The sequence below is a fragment of the Tetrao urogallus genome (genome assembly GCF_951394365.1).
Source record: "Tetrao urogallus genome assembly, chromosome: 5".
In the NCBI taxonomy this organism is placed as follows: domain Eukaryota; kingdom Metazoa; phylum Chordata; class Aves; order Galliformes; family Phasianidae; genus Tetrao; species Tetrao urogallus.
This window is the reverse complement of record NC_136818.1, coordinates 44,920,781-44,941,800: the sequence shown is the minus strand read 5'-3', so window position 1 is coordinate 44,941,800 and position 21,020 is coordinate 44,920,781.

The window sequence follows — 21,020 nt, the reverse complement described above, 5'->3', positions numbered from 1 at the left end:
TCAGAAAGTCTTTTGGAGGAGGGGGGTTTCCTGAGTGTTGTCTTCAACAGCAAATCAGTCTGTCATCCTGTGCACAAGCACTTTCAGCTCAGCCTTCCCAGGTGTCCTGTTTCTCATTTAGCAATTTTGCATTCACATGATGGCACCGTCTCTTTGCATCCTGCAATTTAAAAGAAAAAGTCAATTCTTAGTATGAATTCATGGTATTTAATGGCTTTGAAATGAAATGGCAGGACCAGCAGGTGCTAGGTGGGCAATATCACTAGCCTGTTACCAGGCAGACCTGCTCCCTGTGAAATGACATACATGCTTTGTACAGCAGCTTGGCAGAGCTGCAGAACCACCATCGCATCCTTTGGAAAAGAGATCCTGGCAGTATGCAAGGATGCAACACCCTGGGGGAGGTTCTCACACCTCACAGCAAACAGAGCTGGGGAATCTAGCCTTCCCTCACTCCTCTTTATGCCACTGAACATGATATAAAAATGCTTTTATTCTAGTGTTGGTTTCTATATAGACAGGAGAAGGACAGAGCCTCACAGTGCCTTTCCTGTCCTGTTCTATACTACCAACAATATGTTGACTCCTTGCCAGTGACTTCCTGGGACCTTGGGATATGGATGTCCAGAACTCAGCACGCTGTTTCAAATTCCTGCCACCTCTCCTGTTCTGCAGCTTTCCTTGGTTCTCAGCCCTGTCTACAAGGCAGTCTCACTTCTGGGAACTCATGTTCTTCCAAGGCTCCTGAAACACTGCTCTGTGAAGGCAGCATGCCTTGAGTATCACTGGAGCCAGGGGGCAAGAGCTACCCCTGCGCTGTGTGGCTCATCGCTGCCAACTGGTTCATACACAGTTGGAGAAGAAACACCTCTTGAAACCTTCCACACCTTCTCTCACATGCCACTCATGTGAAGGCTTCATGTTGTGAAGCTCCCTCACCTCCTGTGTTCTGTTTATGACAACAGACTATTTCACCGTATGTTGTTATTTTTCCAGGATAAAATGCTCAGCAAAGCCAACCACACCAACCCATTTAGAACACAAACACCAGGGAAAGTAACTACACAGTCTCTTGGTTTAAAAATTATATTAAACCACTGTGTAGGTTTCTCTCCCTTACCAGAAATGGGACCGCCTACAGCAACAACACGAGTGTGGATACCGGCATATTTTTGGGGAGCATCTGCTGCCCATCTGAGCACAGCAGGAACACCCTGAAAACCACATGCTGCTCACCCAGTCATGCTCGCAATGAGTCTTCCACAGCAGTTAAAAACTTCTCTCAAAATCTTTCTTACTTGTGCACCCACACTCCTGTAGGCGCGCTCCACCACATTCAGCCCCTTCTAACCACCTACGTGGCTGGCACAGCACTAACACCAGGAGGCACAAGAGCAACAACAACAAAAGTACTAACAAAACAGTTCATCATCCCTACATTCCTCCCATTCTTAAGCCTGTTGTTATCATCTGATAAATAACATTAGAAGATTTTGCATGAGCTTAAGACAGACATAAGGGTTTTTATATCATAAGTGAGGGTTTTAACAACCATCTCCACCAGAAAAGAAACCACTTGTGAGACAGATGCTTATTTTGTAATGTGTATTACTGAACAAAAAAAATCCTTCTGAGTCAGGGAAAAGATCAGCACATAGATGAGGCCAGAAGTCCACTTCAAAGATTCCCACCAGGCTTCTTTTCCACACTGCTGGTGTTGTTTGAAGTAGAGATTTTTTTTAAAAAAGCAGATTTTATACAAAAAGATATAATGTTGATAATTTTGTAACAGTGAATGGAAAATAGAGTGCTCTTCATAAAAGCCTTATAATGATCATTAACTATCATCCAAAACAACTTCTATGCTGTAAGCTCAGGAGAGTAGTTTGGCTTGTTCAGTGCACAACAAAGCCCAGCCCTTGTGAACCAGTCTGTAAATATAAAGTATATTGCACTCCACATTCTGTTGGAGAACCTGATACAGCAAATCTTGTTCAAGGTCACACTGCAAGGCAGCAGATGAATCAAGATTAAAAAAAAACAACACACTCTTTTTTTTTCCAGACTCCAACTGGATGGAGCCTGCATGCCCAAATGGCCCTCTCTCATGACAGAGCTGGCTTTGGAAGCCCAGCTCAGCTACTGACAATAAGCTGCACTTGCTTCAAGGCAGACAATCGATCATCTTTCTGTTCTGCCTCTATATACTGTTAAATTCTTACTGGAAAAAGGACAAGAGGAGGAGAAATTACCAAGGAAGGAATAACAAAAAATACACAAATGGAATTCAAATGGATTTTTTTTTCTTTTTTTTTCTTTTTTTTTCTTCTTTTTTTTTGGTGTATGTTACTGAAATGAAAACACATGATCCTCTGCATAGAATTGCAGAATATAAATATAGCTCGTAATTCCAGTTTGAGTCAATAAGGAGTGCCAGTGTGGCAACTCAGTATCAAAAACACATGCCACCTGTCAGAAGCAAATGGGGGAACAGCCTTTGGACCACCACATCAAGCCCTGCCCACCCCACTGCCTCTGCATACAAGGCACTGATGTTACTATCCTTACCTGGCACTAGAGCTCCTGGGACATGTTTTCACTGCAGAGGCAGTGGCAGAGAGAGGCAGAATTCAGCAAAGCAGACACAGGTTAGAGAGAACCACATAATAAATACCGCATCTTTTTATGAGGTGAATTCCATACAAGACACGCCAAATAAACAGCTCCAGGCACATCAGTTGTGAAGTAAAGCAGCCTTCATTCCAATCCTGCACCATAAATCCGTACAAAACACTCCACTCTGGGTCCTACATTCTCAATTTTAACTGAGAAGACTGAGAATTGCAAGTCAGTGTCTTCCCAAACAGCTCACATCCTTTCGGTTTTTGATCCCTTTAGATGAAATAGAATAATTAGACTATCTGGGATTCCCTGATATGTCCACGATCTTCATGCGTTAAACAAAATGGCGTTTTTACAGGCAAAAATAATCTGAAGAGGGACTTAAAAACTCAATAGTCTGTGTATCACCTGCAGAAACTTCCAAGCAAGTGCCTTCTGGTGGAACTCATAATCTAAGCACCAGTGTAACAGTAAGAACACGGAGTGTACTGATCTGTGCCAAAGCCTGGCAATGTAATACATTACTTTTATGATTCTAGCCCCAAAGTGTCAACGTCAAGAGCACCTTCTCTGGTTCTCTCACTCACCTCTCCCAATTCGTTTTTAGTGTTTTGCAAAGAGCTGTAGCTTCAAATTTCCTGGGTATCAGTTTAAATATGAAAATCACAAGGCAGCTGGATTATTCTGTAGAATAAGGACAAAACTGGAGTTTTAAGCTGGGCTACCACACCTGCAGTGCCCAACTGAGGGGCAAGAGGGAGAGGAAGCCCCTTTCTGGGCACTTGTGAATCACAGCAGTGTTTTGATAACAATGACTCCATTCAAGCCTCTAGCGAAGCTACAAAACAAGCCCCCATTTGTTACATGGGTGAGCTCAAAAAATCAAAAAAATAAAAAAAAATTTTAAAAAGGCCTGTATCAGATTGCTGCTCAAGAATCTGTCAGCTCTGATCTCTTTAACAAGGCTTCACAGCCAGAGGGCATGCCAGCTGGCACAGCATGCGTTAAGCTCTTTGGGGACCACATTAGCTAGTTAAGGTTCAAAGAAAAAAAAAAGTTAAAAAAAAAAAACAACAAAAATACCCAGCAAAATTTATATTGAAAGGTAAGAGAGATGTCAGAAACCACTCACAACTCAAAATACAAAGCTCTGAAAAATCTACACCAAAGTAAACAAACAAAACACCACTCACCACACTGAAAATTAATCCCTCTCGAAAGAAAAGAAAATACCTGGCTCCTCTTTTGAGATCGAACTCCTTGGAATTCATCACCATAAAAACTTCAAGTTTAGAGGTAAGTTAAGGTTTGCTCCAAACTCTCTTACTGCCAGCTTACCAGCACTGCCTGAGCGCAAACTGCAGGAGGAGGCAGTCTGAAAGCACAGGAAGGATGTACTATTTTCTGGTGCACTGACACAGGCTCAGTGAGCTCCCGTCCTACCAGGAAAGCATTGCTACATCAGAGAGTATCAGGTCCATCATCAGCTACCTCGCAAATCACCAGCATTAAGACAAACCCTTTATAAAACTTAGAAGCTCTGTTTCCTACTGATATACAGTGCTAATGTGAAACACAAACCATTTAAAGAATTATCAGCTGCTAAACCACATGGCAACTGATGTGATGTGAAAGCAAGATAATAATCAGAATTGTGTGGTTTCAATATCTGATCTCCAGATATTTCCAGCACTCTGAATTATTGTGGAGATGGGTACAAAAACCCAGTACTCATCCAAAACCAGAGACAAGAATATCCATATATTTTCTGGGAGCTGCTAACACACTCATGCCAAGGCACAAGGAAGATGAAAGACAGGAAGGTGCTTTGGGCACGAGAGGGATTGCAGTAACTGAGTTACAAAGGAATCAGAGACAGAATTTGATCCATTTTCCAACCCATTCCATTTTAATGTTGTCATCATGACACAGAATTCCTCCCTTGCCTGGCTCCTCCTGGGACACCGCAACCTCTCCCTTGGCTGTAGTGATTACCCATATGTCAGGCCTGCAGGCACTGCTCAGCTCTCTTGTGAATATGAAGAATCCAATAATGTCAGCAGAAAATGGTGAGCCTTCAGAAAAATGGGGGTGGCTGTATTCCACATACTGGATTAAAAAAATACTTTGGAAGTTACAGCCACATTGTAATGTAATTGCCAATCAAGCTCATGTCTGGGCTCTGGACATGTGTATCAGCTAGCACCCACTGCCAGTCAAATCCTGCAGTGAGACACTGCCCACAGAATTCCAAACTGAGATCAAAGAGGCAAGAAACACCAATGGTGCCTACTCTGCTCCTGCAGACACACTCAGAGCCTCCAGGCAATGCTGTGCTCTGCTTAGATGAGTCCCCATGCAGGGACAGGCCTATTCTGGTACAGACCTGTGGTAAGGAGGAAAGCTGCCAGCTGGCCAGCTGTCAGACTGATAGAAGACCTGTGCAATGAAGCAGTAATTACTTTTTTCTTTTAATTATCCCCAGACAGGTGTGCAACTTCACACCTCCTGCAAGAGCAACAAAATGCAGATCTGAATAAATTAAAAAAAAAAAAAAAAAAAACCACAAAAAACTTCAGCCTTCAACAGTTATTACCTACTTAACGCAAACAGTACGCAGCTTGCCAGCAGCACACATTCGCTGGAACTGAAAGGAAAGACTGGCACTGCAAGAGCTCACAGAAGGCTGTGCTTTCCACCAGCTGAGGGGATGTAACTGCTCTGCTCCTGCAATGCACCTGCTCACAGAGAAGGTACTTTCCTCAGAGATATCCAAAGGGGCAACCCTAATTCTTTATTTCATACTCCACTCAAGTTCTAAGACCCAGCTATCAGCCTACCACAAAAATGACACCATTTTAATGGGTGCTTTGCTTTCTGTCTGTTTTGTGCCTCTTCTGACAATCTGCATCTGCACACTCTCTGCCCTTAACGCTTTTTCCAGAAGAGGCAATGATACGAGATGCCAGCCTTTGATTGCTGGGGAATAGAGAGCTACAATAAGTGCAGCTTCACTAGGAGCACTCCAATCCCACCTAGAGGAGAAATGAAGATGTCAGTCACTCCAAATGGTGGGAATGCACCATCTTCAGTCTTCTCTCAACTCAGTGATCAACGACTTTGCTCTATCATGGCAGAACATTTTCGGTGCAACTGTGAGAACAGGAAACAAATGCAGTTCCTTCCACAAGAGATATGGATATGGATCTAACTTCCACTCCCTCATGTGCCCTGCTTATTGCAATTCAGATAAAGGACCCTGCTACTGAAAGCAAAATGTCTTCCCTGCTGCCTTCTCATCAGTAACTTAATCCAGTGAAGAAATATAGTCAAAGTGCAGCTAGAACATGACAACTCAGATTTGAAATGTCTTAATATAGAAATGTATATTATGAAAATTCATTTGCAATACGAAGTAGCCTAGCCATTCTCCCTTTCAACTTCCTAATACTTGAAAAAATTCACCTCAATTAGCAAGACGCTGATCTACATTCAATTGCTTCCTCCTGTCAGTTAACACATAGGAGCTAATCCTTTCCAGCCTATTTTATCTAGTAAAGTATGACAGTAGGGAACAACTACAACTGTTTTAATACCTTCATGCTGAAAGCTTGTCCAAATTAACTCCAGAATGTTGTAAGTAAGCTTTACCAAAGATAAAGCATTAGGAAAGGCTCTTGTACTTACCTGTTCTTGTGTATTTGCGCCAAGATTCACATGGGCAGAATCTGTCAGATTTATAAGGAGGGCATATTCCCTGACTCTGTACAGCAGCTCCCTCCCTCCCTGCCTGCGAGCTGTACTCAAATTTAGACCCTGACCTGAACTATATTGTATGTGCTCTGCTTTGTTCACTTGGGTTTGGGCCTACCTGGTGCCTTACAGACTCACTCAGTGACCACTGGACACAATGTTGAATCTGATGTCAACAATCACCTCTTGCTGTCATGTGTGCATACTTCAGGATTGCACCTTGTTGCTGAGGATGCTACCCACATCAGCTTCTTATCCTTTTTGGCTCCCATCTCCTATTCCCTGGTGCAGCAGTCAGCACTTGTTGCTCCCCAGCAGTCAGCTCTGGCCATTTCCAGCCTTACACCAGCATCACATGGCCTGGTCCATTTGGCTGTGCACAAGCTTTCCTCCTGTCACCCATGGCCTTAGGTCAATCTCCAAATTCTGTAGAAGAATGCAGCCAGTCTACAAGTCAGGTCACAGCCCTGATTCCCAAACCTTTCAATGGAAATTTGTGACTGTACAGGGCATAAATACCCTGTTAGATGTAGCTAAGCTTTGCTACCTGCCTGTGGGACTACCTGACACAAATTAGTTGCTCAGGAGTACCAGGCTCCTGGCTCTCAGAGATGACTTTAGGTGACTCCTACACAGAGCACCATGCTTAAGAACCACGCTTAAGAATGCAACTATCTCTGTCACTGCTCTGAACCAACTCTTTGGGGGTTGGCAAGCGTTGCTGAGACAACGTCGCTGGAGCTTTAGCTGAAGCCAGGCAGTCATTAAATACGTCCTCTAACTCGTAAATCCAGTCATGGAGCTTGACGAGGAGGGAGAAGAAGATATGTGATCCATTATCAGTCATGGCTAACAGATGCCCACAAAGACGAGTTCATCTATCCAAGGCCCTGAGGCAGATGCCACCCTGGAGAAGAACCTGATAACAGGTTGGAAGTGGGGCCTTAAAATCTAAGGAGGTCCTCCACGTTCTGCACCTCCCTACAGCCATCCCATGGCAAGGGCTGAGGGGGATAGAATCTCCCTGTCCTCACCCAAAAGCAGGAAAGCAAGAGGAGGAAGATAGATGGAGACCCCAGATCAGGTGGGTCAGTGCAACTACTGGAGTCCTTATGACCTTACGACTCCGCAGGAGCTTCGTACACTTAGTTTGCAAGTGACAGCAGGAGGGAGTTTTCCTAGAGAAACAGGGTGATAAGGAGTTGTGGCTACTGTTAGACTTCCCTGTTCTAATGTGGGTGGAATTATTTAATTTTCTCTCATGCTATCTGTGTTTGTAATTGTTACACAATCACAGAAACACAGGCAATGCACTTATTTCCACGTTTGCTATCACTTTTAAACAAGAATTTAAATACTCCAGTATACTTTCAGTTCCTCCTTGTAGAAATCTTGCTTTTTAGACAATCACTATGGACAAATAAAACTCATGATTTCAAAATACATACGCCTCAAATGTATTAATTCATTTAAAACTACTGTTACATAATTACATGTCACTAGTTCTTTACCTTCCTCCCATTTTATAGACTTAATTGCTAAAGAAAGTGCTGCATTCTTACATTTTTAATTAGTCAACTGATTACGAGTAGAATTTCTTTCTGCTTTGAAGCTGCATCTTTAGAATATTCCTTCATGCAGAATAAGTCCAGGGCCTCATTAACATCCTAATTAACTGTACTGACAAATTCAGGAACAAAACCTGCCATGTTTGCAATCAAATGAACCCTTTGATAAAGCTGAAGTTTTGTCAAGAAAGCTGAAGAAATTTGAGTAAAATGTACATCTCAGTTATAAAGTGCTGCTGAAGACAAAAGAATCCGGGTACAGAAAACTATTAGATGCCCAAATATAGGTTTCAGATCCTTTATATATGTAAATACATATATATAGCTGCTTTGGAGCCTTTTCCCCAAAATGTATAGATATTAAAATTTCCAAAAAATTCACTAAGCTAGTAAAAACTTGGCTGATTTTTCACTGTTAAAAAGGAGACTATTTTTGTTTCGAATAAATTATTTTTTCCATTAAGAAATTTAGATTCCAAGTTCAATTTTTTATTTGGATTATACAAAAACTTATGCTTAACTTTTTGGGTCAGGCTAACTAACATGATAACTAACCTAACTGAGTCATTCTTGTATGCCACTTTGCAAGCTTATGTAAGTACCTATAGGATAAGCTTAAATATAGGAAATATTAGCATTTCACATGTAACAGTAAGTCACGAGGTCAGATATTAACAGAAACGGGACTTAAGAAAATAAAAGCACTCAGAACACTGTTAATCATGAAATCTAGTGTAAAGTAACAGTAATATTTTCAGGTCTTGTGCTTTTTTATTTTTCCCTTCAATAAATCTTGATTCAAAAAACTGAATTGAAAACATGAAATGCCAACAATTTTTTGTTTAAATTGCTCAGACTGCCTTGCACTCAGCTCTACAGAAAAGAACAGAATTGCCAGAAAAATGAAATTACTTGCAGTAGAAAGATCAGTATCCTTTGCATGCTGTATGGTGAGGTGCTCAGTAGAAAAGAGAACCCAGTTCTCTTAGTCTAGCCTGATAGAAGGCATTCAGTCCAGAAAATGCACCGCAAAAAATCCAGTGACCTATTGCCATTGCATACACCAACATAACTTATCAACATACAGTTATACCAATACAGTGGCTCCTTTTCTGCAAAAGTTTTTGTGGTAAAATTTGTTACATACAAACAATGACTTGCTAGGGCTTTATAAACAGAAGATACATCTCCTTGCATGCCTACAAGAGCTTGTCCATGCTGGGAAAGGAACAGTCATCGCTCCAAAATGACCACCAACAGTGAAGCCATGCTGTGACCATCCTATTACTGAACACCAGATTTGCTGGTAGCCCTGTATTTTCTACCACCATTTCATGAAAGTGGGCAAACACAGCTGAACTCTACAAAGAGGCTAGCTGATGCTACATGCTGTAATACAGACACTAATTTTCACAGTCTAGCAATTACCTTAAGATAAAGCACAGCTGCTCTTTCATAGCATATGGAAAACTGAACTATAAATTAGTGAAAGATTCTGCACTCAAATAGTACGGAGAATTTATTAGTAATTATTGAATAATGACCTAATGTAAACAAGGCACCAAAAATAGTGGCAAATATACTCCTTATCCTGCAGTATGTCTTATCTCACAATAAGAAACATGATCCAGAACAACAAATATAGGAAAGAAAGCACAGAGAGACAATTAGTCAGGTAGACAGCTTAAAAATTATTACTGGAAGAAATAGGTTTGCAAGAGCAGAGAGAGAGAGGGAGGATTTGGCAGCAGAGCTGGGAGACTGTTCCAGGAATAGGAGGCAGCACACAACAAAATGCAAAGCTGAGAGTAGGAGGAAGAGATAAAGGGAGGAATATACAGAGAGTCAGAGGGGCATAGGAGAAAATGACAGATCACATTGCGTATGGGGGCAGAAACATAGCAGCTAAAGACAAATTTTGCCTCAAACATTAGGTCTAGTTTGCCTACTTCTAAAAAAACATGGGCTCTCTAATAATCAGAAGAAGCAGGGACTGAAAGACTGAACATCTACAAGGACGAATTTCCAGGAGGAATACACTAGCTTGCTTACAGCTTATGTATTTAATGCTCATGGAAGAGGGCTCATGAAGTCTGCAAGTGTAAAGTTCACCATGTCTTGCAATATCCAGGCACACAGAGCATTTCATTCATTCATCCTGACTGAAGCCACTGCTGGTTTGGCTGTGAAAATGTATTATGCTTGCAGTACTGACTACATTCACCTGTTTCTTCTGCTCACAGAGAAGTGCTGGGGAAAAAAAGAAGCCAGAGACTGCATCACTACACCACTGTTCTTACAGTACTTTCTGTCCTATCAGCTGAGATAGTTCTCCATACTGACACAAAAGCTGTATTAGAAAGGTGGTGTACCTGGCACCTGAATTAAAGAACACTCACAATGAACATGATAAATGCTGAAATTCCTCATTTGTATCGAAATCTGAAGTAGAGATGTGCTAGCTAAGCTCAGCAAGGTAACAGACACTTTATAGTTTTCAGTCACTTAACACTAAACTCTTATGCACAGTTGTGATGGGAGAGAAACAATCACATTTAGAGCATTCAAGTAATGCAAACTTGACTTTGCAGTAACACTACAGCTAAATAATTCATGGATTTTAGAAGCTCTGAATTAGATTAACACTGTACATACATTAAAAATTGTTTCTTCTTTTTCTACTATGCCATGAAAAGGGAGAATAACAGCAGCCTGAGATATCCAAACCATATTTTCTTATCTTCTCTAGTGTAGCCAAAACACAAGTATTAAATAATTTTTAGCTAAAGAAACTTTGTAATTGTTCTACTAAAAAATTAAACCACGATAAGCATCTTTTGAAATTTTAGACAATGTTAAAGTTAAATACACAGATTAATTTTAGTTCTAATTATTTGGTCTACTTAAATCTGACATAATTAATTTGGTAGCTGGAATGTAAAAATTACAGCTTTTTGGAAGACACGCTCTGTTTTGGTACACAACGAAGAAATGAAGCCTCCATGTGAATTGCAAAATTGACTCTGCATTATGGATCTGGGTTAGTGTTTCTGCAATACAGAAAACTTTGACTTTGTCCTCATTCTCTCACAAAGCACTACATGGCTTGCAGAACATCTGTTACTGGAGGCCTAATGGAAAGCTTATTCAAAGGACCTGCTGATACCTTGATACTCGTAGCAAGAATCTTGCTTTGTTGCTTTTATGCCAATTTCTGCACAAAGACCTCTTTGCTTGCCTGCACTGTCCCAACCTATTTATCTGACATGACCAAGCAGCAGCTCGAGGCAGCAGCCTGCTGCTGGAGGCAACCCAGCCTCGCTGTATTCCTACTGGCCTGCTGGGTTTGGAGTCACTGCACAGGCAAACGTGCAAACTCACCTGTATCCTTTCTAGTCAGGAGAGGACATGCACACATCCCCTCCTCTTTGGCTGCAGGAGGCTGCCAGACTGACGAACGCCTTGGCCATTCCAGCTCCTGGAAACCCAGTGCTCGGTTTCAGCTTCTCATTTCCTCCCACTCAGCAGAGTGGCCCTTTGGCAGCAGCAGCAAACCCCATCCAAGCAGTACGTAGGTGTGCATAGGACTACTGTAGGCTACTCCCGTTCAGCTCCTCTCAGAGTTAAGCCACCTATTTTCTAACACACATACACTGAGGAGCCAATTGTGTCCTCCCATCCAGATCTGGACTCCACAGGGCACTTAGAGAGGAACACTCCACTGAGTGCTCCACTGCTGAGCCAGAACTGGGAGCTCCATGTTCAGGAGACCAATACCACAGACTGCCCGTCAGGTAAATGTCAGCATCATTTTTGCCGCCTTCTCTCCTAAGAACAGCTACAAAAGGGGCAGAAGGAAGAGGAGCATTATCACAAGAGACAAGACAGGCTGGGATTTTGAAATCTTCAACTTCCTCTATACACATCTGTCCACAAGCATAAAAAATGCTTTCCAAGATTATTTGTAGAAACAATGAGAACTCTTTAAGTACCTTCTGGGAGACAGATAAATATCATTTTTAAAGCAAGGGAATTTGAGAGTAGGACTGAGATCTGTCTACTATTCCACTTCTAACTTGTGGTTACACATTGCCCAAACCGCATCTGTAAAATGAGAACCATGTTAAACAAAGACTGTGAGCAATGGTGCCTCAACAGCACTTTGTGAACAGATCAGAATGAATTCTTATCCTGATGCTACCCTGTAAAATAAAATTCAAAAAAGCGATAAAGGTGGGATTGCCACCTGCTCTATTGTAAACATACCAGATAATGAGATTTGAGACAGACAGAAGGTGAAAAATCCTCTTGCAGTTCTCAATTAGAAGAATGACTTCAACTTGGCTTCGCTTGCTTACAGCACAGAAGTTGGTCTGTGAAAGGGGTGAAGACATTTTCCCCTCCACTGTATTTGCCAAACTCATACGTTTCTTTTTTTTATTGCTGCTGTTTGCGTCAAACAGAGGAACGGCGCTCATTCAACAAGGGCCACCTCAAAGGTTAAACTACTGGCAGTGGCATTTAATTCATTGGGAAGGAGGATGACAGTGAATTTACTTTAGGTCAAATTGCTTATATGAAGAATCACCTTGGACTTTGCAAGAGCTAGGAATACAAAAAGAAGATATTTGAGTCCTCTACCTTTTTAGAGAGAGCTTTGCTTTCCTTCATGATCCTAAGTAGATGGATGCCAATCAACCAATTCATGCACACAGGCAAAAACAATGCCATGAATGCTACCCCCAAGTTCCCTACCACTTCAGAAGAGACTCCTCAAATTGTCTTCCCCACTCCTTATATAAATCCAAAACAGTAGCTGTATATACAGCAGTGGGAGGTACCAGTGGAATTACGTGCTCGCCCAACACCCACCACACACCCTCTCCCTAGGAGACATTTGCCCACAAATATATTCTCTCTTGAATTTTCAGCATAAAAGTGCTTACTTTGAAATGAAGCATGCAGCATGAAGTGCCCAGTAAATACTGTAGAAAAGTGAACTTCTCCATTCTGTCTTTCTTGGTTCTAAAAAGGAGGGCATCTGTATAACCTCAGCTCATACATGAGGCTGTGAAAAAGCAACATTATGCACCCTTTGTTGTACAATACTTAACTTTACAACCTTTTGTTTGGAAGAATGCGTCACACTGGATTAAAAGGAGCTTTTGAGATGGTAAGCAACAAAAATCCCTTCAAGGAATATTTTGCATTAAAGATGGCTTCAAATTCATAGTGAAAGACTCCAGTACCATCCATATTCTGAGAACAATGCGTACTTGCTGTCTGCCAGTCCTTGTGCCTGGTTTGTAGCTCTAAAGGGAGTTGGTTATTGCCCTAAGGGAGTATTAGATAATAAAGAGCTCAGAGTTTGTCTTTCGCTTCATGCCTGGGCTCATCCTAATGTATATAAGTAGGCTTAGTTTGCAGACTGTCTTTCTCAACCTTTTCCCCCTCTTGTTATCCAGCAACCCAGCAACATTTTTTATAAATGAGCACTACCAATTGCCTCCTTTGAAACACACTTATTGAATCCATCACCTTATTTAGAGCTCTCTAGAGGACTAAAATGAGGTTCCTAGCTTTCAAACACACCAAAGTGCTTTCGCTGCACTGAGTGACTCCATCATGAAACACCACAAAACTGGCATCCCACAGAATGGTAACTGCTCAAGTACCGACTCCAGTCCAGCAGCACTACGCTACAGGTGGCACTCCATCCTGATAGATGGAAACTCAGGGACTGGTGTGAGCAATGATATCTGTCAGGAGAGACACAGCTACACACTGAAGTGCTAATACGATGCAGAATGGGAGCTTGTGTAATCAGAACTTAATTGTGGTTTCAGGCAAATGGCTGCATCCACTCATGAAATGCTGTAACATTTTACTAAGCATATAAAATGGTTGCTTTAGGATGGGGGACAGCAGTGGGCTTAATAACTTTTCATTATACTTCATCTAAGATGAAGAGACTCGATACATAACTTCTGGATGGTGCAAAAAAATGGAGAACATTTTCATGAAACAATCATTTATATTTTTATATTCTATTTCAAACCATCAAAGCAGAAAAAGCATATAGGAGGTTGCCCATCAATTCCAGCAGTGAAATAATACTCAATTTTCCTGGAGTAATCGGCATGTGACCTGTGACAGGTTACTTCAGTTCTTCGTTATTTGAACACATCTGTCAACAATTTAATTATCTTTTTGAGATTCTTGAATTTAATAGCATATAGGAAGGCCAAAGTCTTAAAATAAATACGATAACAGGGAAAAAAATTTATTGCAAACCCAAAGTATATCACATCACTTAAACAGAGAACACCAGCCTTCCTTGTCTTTTACAAGCTGAAGCTGGGAAAGGAAGACGAAGGGGTGAGAAGGGAATTGGAAATAACATCTCCTCCCCACATAGTGGCATCACAGAGAAAAGGTTGTAGACTGCAGGCACTGCATTTAGATAGTTACCTATAAAGCAGCCTAATCATCTGACTACATTCACTACAATAAGAATAAAAAAAAAAAAACAAGATTTTGAAAAGAGTTTCTGTGAGTAGTTTCTGGTCTGTGCTCCAAGCCACGCTTTTATGTTCTACATTTGCAACCTTTGGCAATGCTGCAGAAGCACCAATATCATCAGAGGTGAACTTGACTGGTTAACTGATGCACATCACTTAAAGACTAAAATTCTGTTCAAAGTGCCGTGAGCATGAGTAGGTTAGGAGGTCTTCATCCTTAAGCTTGAAGATCAAGAAATTTCTTAATGACCAGAACATCTTCTAAGTGAATCATTTCCCAGGGAATTTAAAAATGAAAATCAAACACATTGTAACAAAATGATTTTCTGTTACTAGTTCTTGGTGAAAGAAAAAAGAACATATACAAAATTTTCTACTTCTAATATTTCATGTTGCTAAATATTAGCTTAGCAAAACCAGCTTTGCTCTTGATATGCAAAGACAAATCTAGACTGCTGCACAACAAACCACTAGGAAACGTGGCTGCATTAATCCTCAGGGAGCGCAAGAAACATCATATGATTTTTAAAATATTGTCTGTAATGGCTCCAATCTTTACAAAGATTTCATCAGTTACCAATATTGTTGATATCTGTTCACCTTCTAGTCAGGTATCCAAGACTGACTTAGAAGGGTCAACAGAGTATCTACCTTTAATAGAGGGTAAGCAGTAGCTTCAGCATAACAGCAAAGGAATGCAGTTACACCCAGACTCCTTATACTATTCCCCAAGCATTTGAGCCACCAACTTATTACAGGCCACATTTTAGTATCTGAATTTAACTCATTAGGAAAGGTTAAACACTCAATCAAGGAAGGGAAAGAGAGCGCAGAGGGAGGAGGAGGAGGAGAACAAGGGACTAACATGGAGCTTAACACTCAAGAAATGTAGCAAGCATAGCAGAGCAAGATAGAAGCCTTGCCAACTCCACTTAGTGCACTGCCTAACACAATCATTGAAGAACAGAACAGCTCCTCCATCCTCCTGTCAAAGCATGTTCCTTGCAAATGACAACTAGTTAAACACACAGTCAAATAGCAGAGCATGAATGCAAACAATGTTTTCTTGCAAACAATGTTTACAATCTAGGTAATAATAAGGAATAACACAGATTAACACAAATATTCAAATTCCTACCTTAAAGGTGATGCCCAAAAGTGAAGTTCTCACTCAAAAGGGGTCTGGCAGTCAGTAAGGAAAGACGTGAAGCCAAAGAGAAAGCAAGGAGAGTGGAAAGCCTGAGAGCTGCTCTCCACAAAAATTACAAATGAACTAAGCTGGCCTTTCCCGAGAAGGGCAGCTGGGCTGCACAGTTGGTGGATGCCCGAATCATTATCAGTAGCAGTGCCTGCATTCCCTTCGCTCAATGTTGCCAAACCATTTTGAGAGCCTAAGGATGCTGAATTTTAAGTACAAACAAATGGAAAAATGCAAATAAATTCACATTTGAAGAGAGCAGATCCATGATGAGCTTAACACAGAACATTAAGCCCTAGCTGGTATTCCATACAGCAGCTACAGGTGGGTAGTGGGCAAAGCACAGTCTCACATAAACAGCTCAAATGCACAGCTGCTTTCTCCCCATAAACTATCTTGCCTTGCAGCTCCTCTCAGGAAAGCTTCCACATCACACCCTGAAATCCCAGGAACAATGAAGGGAAAGTAAGAGAAGCACGGTCCTGGATTCAGATTATCATGGCACACGGCAGATTCACGATTCTCCTTCAAGGTGGGGATACAGCTTCGTTCCTTCCTCTTAACATGCTGTGCATTTCATTGCAGTGGGGCGTTGAGCTCCGTTTGCACAGCAGACAATGGGATCTGGCAGCGGTTCAAAGGCATCTCAAGCAAAGTGGCTGAACACGCTCACCGCCGCTGGGGCAGAGCGGGATGCAGGGTGCCCGCTTTCCTCTCCTCCATCGGACTGCACCGGCAGGTGCTGCACTGCTGGCAGCCAGCTCTCCTTTTGTTCCAGCAGCAAGAGGATCAAGGGGGAAAGCAAGAGGGTGCTGCTACAGAGCATGGCAGCACCGAGACCCACATCAATAAGGTAGAGGGATGCAGGGCGGGGGGATGAGGAGGGAGAGGGGGAGAGAAGCGGGTGGGAGAGGGAGGGTGAGAAGGAGGGAGGGAAGGAAGGCAGCCCACATAGCCAGCAGTGCCTGGCACCCTGACAGCACGCTGCCGGAGTTTGTCTTCTGAAGCTGTCATAGCTTTATGGATGCCTTCAGACTGACAAGCTGACGAGGGAAACTACTGCAAATGCATTCAGCAGCACTAAATTGCTTCTCTTGCCCTAATGTGGTTCACAGTTTCAGTCAGGGAACTGACCTCATTATCAAGAGAAAAAAAAAAAAGGAAACCAAACCAAATGCACAGTAGCTAAGTATGCTCAGACACTATTACTGGAATTTGAGATGGGAATAAATCTGTGGATGGACGCAGAAAAATCACCTGTTCTAGCACCACTAATAAAAAATTAACACATTTAAAGAACAAATACATAAATCTGAGAGTATGCTCTGCCCCTGTGGCGGTGGAGATGAACTCTCTTTAAACCACTAAAAGGATGCCACAAGAAGTGTTCTGTATTTTAAAACATAACAGGCAATGGTGCTTGGTGGAGCGGTGATGCATGCAGGGTCCGTTGGAGGAAGCACAGTGCTTCTGGCCATGCCACTGTGCTCTACTCTCTGAAGACGCAAACTGGAGCGAGGCTCAATGCTGTATCCTCTCCCAGGCAAGGTCTGGGAGAAGAGGGTTTTCAGCCAGGATGACATACTAGCACACATCTCTAGAGGAGTTATTTTAACAGAAGCTGACAGCACACAGTGAACGCTCCTGTAATAAGACACTGCAAACTTAGTGCAATGGAGTGTTACAGGGTATTAGGGAGTGCTGGAAGAGGCTTGAATCTGATCGATTCAGTTGCTACTTCTATTATAAAGCAAACAAAGCACCTCCTTAAAATTTTTTCCCGACACTATCAAGATAAAAACAACAATCAGAAACAAGGGTCAGTTACTGAGCTCTCACATTTTACCTCCTCTGCCTTCACCTGTTTTTGCAAGATGTCTGCCTTCTCCCAGTTAAACTAACCAGGTAGCCACAGTATACGCTGTCTCAAAATATTTATTTTCTACTGTCTCATTTTTCAAGCAGAACAAGAACAAGTCTTAACCTTCAGACTAGGATCTAACATAGTTTAAATTGCTTATTATAAGTCAGGTAATTTTCCTTTTGAATTAACAATAAAGCTAACTCAGAATGGGCATACTATTATGTATTCCTTCTGTTCTGTAATGACACAATAATTTGCTCAATGCTGTTTCATTCTAGAAGTTACATTACAAAAACACATTAAATTATTTATTCATTTAATACGGAAACTGAAAAAAAAATTCTTTCGGAAGGAAAAGCACATAGACACTAGGCTATTTATTGTTAAGTGGTGAATAAATGCCAAGGTGCTAAGAGACACAGATTACACACAATAAACTGGTGCTGCTGTCCTAATTAATCAGCAAAAGTTAAATGGATGCTGAGTACCTTTTAAAGATGAGGGTTCCACGTGTAACAGAGGAGACAACTCTCTGTTCTGCTTCATTTTAGAAAAACTTCTCACAGACATGTCAGGATAAAATGCAGCACTGCAAGTCTCTTTATTTTGTGAAGTGCAGACGGATGATGCTGACAGATACTTTCAATTATACATAACCTAAAATCATTTAAAGCTGCCATCTATGCCAGTAAACGTATTGTCTCCATTCAAGCTGCAGTACACAAAAGGCAGATGTTGGACACCTTTCAGTAAGCCATTGATTAGTGACCACAAAGATGGCAGAAAATACTGACTCCACACAACACAGGACCAGTTTTTAAAACAGCTAAGACTTTCATGAACAGTTTGCACCGAACATTTAACAAATGTTCTTCCATTCTCTGTTTTTTTGGGGCACTTGCAAGTAGTCCTCTCAAATTTATCCACTTAGAAAATATTTGAGAGAAGAACTATTGCTGTTGCATGTACATGAAGACAATTTTTGCTCACTGCCTGAAGAATTTCTGCACTTCTCTTAAAGGCTAGCTCTCCTATCTTCCCTCCTCAAACTTCCCTCAGGTTCCTACTCTCCCCCAACTTCCGGGCCCATTCCTTACCATCCTAGAGATCAACAGCCAAGAAAAAATAAGTTCAGTGGCTTCCCTACTGCTGAGCATCACTTGCAGGCAATCACATCAACTGTATCCTCATACTAGTAGGCAGTGCTAATGAGATTTCAGTGATATTTTCCCAAACAGGCGGCCCTAACCAACCAGGCAGGAAGCAAGCTCAGCACTGCTTCACGGCAGCTCTCCCCAAAGAACCGTGGAAATACAGCTGAAAACACTCTATGTTGCTAGCTGTTTAAAAAGACAGCTCATACTGCTGCATGTTCTAAGTACAACCCCCACCCCTCATTCCCAGACAACTTCCACTATCATGAAGATGAGGATAGATGAGGATAACCACGTAGGTCTCTCTGTAACCTTCCTGAGCAGGCTGTGATACACATCAAGGCCTCTCTGACACCATTATGTGATCTTTGCCTTCACTAATCAATGTATTTTAATAATTGCAGTGAGAGCTGAGGCGCAGCTGCAGAATTATATAACATCAGAGCAGTGGTTTTCCACTGAGGAAAGGTTTCCAAAAATGAAGCCAATCATCAGTAGCATTAATTCACTGCACGGGTGTCAATATTATTATTATTATTATTTTAAAGATCTGTGAACTAAAACAGATTTTAAGAGTAGATTTTATTAGAGCAATACAAAGGAAAATGAGAGTAAATTCAAAACGTCTGGTCATGACTCAGATAAAAGCCTGTCTTCTTTCACTAGCTGAAATCATGTGCCCACTGCAGCATTTCTGAACCAGCCCATTTATTTCCTTTATTTCTAGCACTCATAATCTGCAAAACTCAGCTTAAAACCAGAAGAAATTACTAGGAGAAAGGGAAAAGTCTTTTAGAGTCTCTATACCTAAACTAAGAGTGGTGGTAGTTACAAAAATATTAACAGCATTTACATTGTTTCTCCTGATAAAGATAATACTGTGTAACAGCATTATTTCCGAATGTTGGGTACATCCAACCCTCACACTGCGTTTTCTATCAGTAGCTTAAAAAGGTGTATGGTATCAAGATAATTATGCTTGAAGTAGTCTTAGTGTGTTAATCTTCAAAATTTAAATAAAAAAAGAGCAAAATCCCACTGTCCACGCAAATCTCCAAACAGACCTATCTTATTACCTGGCTTCACACCCAGGAAGCAGATATCTGTCATCTACTGGGTTATACTACAAGGTATTTACCTGGACCTTTAAGGTGACTTTACACAGATAGGTGAAGCAGATTTTTTACGCCCTGCCTTGTCAGGCAGACATATGCTTTTCTGTTACAAGGTTTTCAAATCAGGTTTAGGATGCAATATACTCTGTTTGCACAGAGAAACAGAGAGAGCATAAATAGTTCTGGAACTACTCGATCCTACTTCTGGAGGAAGGATGGAGGACAGGAGAGCCAGCCTTTGAGAGAAGCACAGAAGTCCTACGTTTGGCCCTGTCTGCTGCCTGGACTCTGAGCTCACACTGTACCCATCTCTCTGTCTTTTATGTCCCTGGATGGAGGCTGTGCCTGGCCATTTGTTCACCTTGCCTGAGTCTGTCAATGGAGCCAGCTCTGCCTGCTGTGTTGCATCCCACTGGTGAGGGCATTGTTTGCAGTGGAGTCACCTTTGCCTTCTGGCTCTTGCTATGTCCTGACAAGTGGCTATTACAACAGTGGTTGCAGGAATAGATTTAAAAATCAATGGAAACAATATTCATCTTTTCTGACAAGTAACTGGACAGGTCTTTTCTGGGAAGCCCTCCAAGTTCTCCATAATCACAACCTAAGTTGATTTCCAAGCCTTTAAGCATGGCCTTAGGACAGACCTTGGCAGTTTGGTGAATGCCTTAGCTCAGTAATGGATCAACGGTTTTAATGCCAGAATGAGAAAATATATTCTGAGAAACAAATATAGTTTTGTATTATAAAAGGACATGAATAATGGCTTTGGTTTCATTTAATGGAAGAAAGTCAAAGAAAAGAAGATCATCCATAGACAGGAAAAAACGTAAAGGTAATGTGCTATTTTTCCTCCCCATATTAAAGCAGAACAAGAGCTCCTGATGTATTGAACACAGCAATCCCTAGCCATAACATTATATTCATTTAAAAGACATGGTGGAAATGGCTGGAGTTTAGCCACTAGATCGACAAATAGATGGCACATTTAGAAGACAGTAAGTGAACCAGAGCACCCTACATCATGTCCTCCTGTTTTGTAATTAATTTTTTGTCTTTGTTCAGCTGTGTTCACATTTTTTCATTTCCCAAAAGATCTCCAAAGCCCTCTTGGAGGTAAGGGAAATTAATACGGAGAAAAAAATAATGAGGTTAGTAGGTGTTGCTATGCACGTTGCTAGCTTTATATATTCTTTAAGTAGGCACTTAGAAGTTCCTACAATTTGAG